Below are 2,926 nucleotides of genomic sequence, written 5' to 3'. Positions count from 1 at the left end.
AACCAAGTACAAAAACCCTACGGTACTGTTTTGAATCAATGCAAATATTTGAATATCACAAATTTAATAAAAACAAAGCAAAATCTGAATTAAAGTAACTGGATGCAAATACACAAGTTATTACGGGCGTGTGGCGGCAGATTTAAAATTACGGCAGTCAACAAAAATACCCATAGGGTGTTCTAGCACAAGCATATGCGAATTATTGACTGATGTTAACACGTGTTGTAAATTTGGTTTAATGTGTGTAAATTCCAAGTTTATGTTACGATTTTAATCGTTACCGGTTTTAACACAATTTAACAGTCATAAGATTGTTCAAATAAAACATTTGCTGGGAGATTTCAAGAGATTCACCTATTCAGGCCTCATTCCTTTGTTTATCAAGTTATAAATAATTTCTGGATGCTTGTATGTAAGTGTTACATTATAACACGTTGTCCCACTTTGGATTGGGGGACGGGGCGATTGAATATTTTTCCTTAAGTATGTAGTTATCACCCGTATACCACCGATCAACAACTACTTGAGAATCTACATCACCGAGACGTATTTTTCGCTACGAGGGAAATTGCATCACCGAGACATATTTCTCGCGACGAGGGAGATAACCTATCACTGCTAAATTAGCCAAATACACTGACGTCATCCGAGGTCATCAAGATGGCAGCGTTTGACAAGTAGCCGGTTTTCTCATAAGAGTCAATGCTAATATTTTCGGAATTCATTTAAATTTGAGAGTGTGTCAACTGTGTTTTTATAGCTTGGTAAGTTTGTTACAGTTTCTAGACTGTGTAGATATCTGTAAAACGCACCATAACGTTTGAATATGCTTAAAAAATAATGTTTTCCAATGTGATATACAGGTTAACTTCGCTGCATCTTATATGTATTATTTGTTTTGCAAATTAATTCTTTGTTAATGTACATCAATGTTTTTTAAATACACTAGCATCTTAATATTATAATATTTTGTATTTTAGGTGAAAATGCCTAAATTTTGTGCTGTTGTGGGTTGCGCAAATCGAAGCACCAGAAATGCGGATAAATTTTATATTCCTTTCGCAGCAATTAGCAACAATAATGGTACATATATACAGGATGGGGAAAAAGGCGGAAGCTTTGGTTAAAAGCCTTGAAACGAGTGGATTTAACGAAGCCAAAGTAAAGTATTCCTATGTTTGTTCGGATCATTTTATTTTAGGTACAGTACCTACCTATTAGATTTACAGTTTCTAACAAATTACTACATTAGTGCTCTTTTAGGTAAACCTGCACCTGGACCATCCTGATTATGTTCCATCACAAAATTTAGGATATCAAAATAAATCCACTCATAATACTTGTAATGTTGAAAGACACAGTTGTTTAAAAAAGAGAAAATTGAATAAATGTCTCTAAACTTTTGAAGGCACGAGTTTTATTGTGGGTTATTTTACTTACTCTAAAAATAAAAAAGTTTAGAATGGTATTCATTGTTATGGTAGGTACATCGTCTAAACACAAACTAAAATCACTTGCACTCATTGTATAAGGATCTACGCCGTTTAAATTGTTTAACTTTTGTACATATCTGTTTTTGTCTTTGACGGAAAGACATGGTGCATAATCACTTAAATTATCCATACTTTAAAAACAAATCACACACCTTCACTTAAACCCGTCACAGTAACCTCAAACGAAAATATTAATTTCCAATTTCCCGCTTAAAACACACGGATGTATTTTGGATGACGAGGAATTCAGACCAAAACAGTGTTCTGTATTTTTATTTTTATTATGTATTTCTAAACTCAAATCGCCAAAAAAAAGCACCCTGATACACAGAAAAGATATGAAAGAAGCTATTCACGTGTTTATTTTCTAAATAAATACCCACACTTTTAAATAAAATGCGAAAATGTTAACATTGTCGCTTATGGAGTTTCACGGCGCTTGTCAAACGCTGAGTTCCCGCCACAACATGACGTCACGTGTTATTGGCTAATTCTCTTGTAACCAGTCACTTGGATCGAGGCATAATTTAACATCATGTAAATTCTTTGTTTGAATCGTTGATAAAATGTGGCATAATTTAACAAAATCTGAATACAAAAATTTTGTTCTTTTGTCGACTAATTTAAATTTTCCACCACACACCCATTATAACTTGTGTAATTGCATCCAGTTACTTTAATTCAGATTTTTTTTTTATTATATTTGTGATATTCAAATATTTGCATTGATCTAGAACGTTATTTGATTTCATTCGAAAGTTATGCAAGTTCTTTTTGTAGCTAAAAACTCAGAGGTGTTCAACCTGCCCAACTTAGTCGCAGCTTTTCTTTTGTCAGCATGGAAGAATAAACATATTGTGTCCTCCATATGTTTTGTGTTTTATTTAGCGGCACTTTTCCAACCTTCGGGCCCACCACTTTGCATCTGAACGCATTCCGCCACAAAAAAAACGAACACAATGTAGCGTACCATTTTGTTAGACAACCACAGTCAAGGCCAAAAATTTCAAATTTTCGCGGCCTTTTAAAAATTTGTTCACATGTCAATTTAAGGCTGGATGTTTGGATTATCACAATTTGAAGAACAATACGTAAATTTTATTTTTTTTTTTGTTGATATATACACGTTTAAAATTTATTTTCAAGAAAAATATTTAGCTGATTTGATGACAAATTTCGAGTTCCTCGATTTCTTACAAGCTGGATTTTCAACATTTTCTATTTTGATTTTTTTACTACAAAATTCCGTTTATGAATAAAATAATAAATCTTTGTTGACAAATCTGGAAAACCGAATTATCACATTTGGTAAACATATTTTTTTAATGTTTACTATTTTTATCTCTTATATCAAACATCATACACAATTTAAAATGAACTATTACACTGACGATAGTTTTAATTAAGAGTTCAGGGTTTTTCATACCTTG

General features: G+C 32.4%; 1 long non-coding RNA gene across 2 annotated transcripts; it reads left to right on the top strand.

Moving 5' to 3' along the window:
• Positions 1–375: 375 nt before the first annotated feature.
• LOC135134489 (uncharacterized) lies at positions 376–1,410 on the top strand. 2 transcript variants are annotated; one of them, XR_010281325.1, is made up of 3 exons: positions 413–767; positions 984–1,204; positions 1,267–1,410. It is a non-coding gene; the product is annotated as an uncharacterized LOC135134489 (long non-coding RNA). The 2 variants fall into 2 exon arrangements; XR_010281324.1 differs by having other exon boundaries at positions 376–767; positions 984–1,410.
• Positions 1,411–2,926: the final 1,516 nt, after the last annotated feature.

This window comes from Zophobas morio, unplaced genomic scaffold (genome assembly GCF_036711695.1).
Source record: "Zophobas morio isolate AGI-343-1 ecotype UQ-CSIRO unplaced genomic scaffold, CSIRO_AGI_Zmor_V1 ptg000023l, whole genome shotgun sequence".
In the NCBI taxonomy this organism is placed as follows: Eukaryota; Metazoa; Arthropoda; class Insecta; order Coleoptera; family Tenebrionidae; genus Zophobas; species Zophobas morio.
Note: the sequence above shows the minus strand (reverse complement) of the source record. Positions and strands in the feature narration are given on the sequence as shown.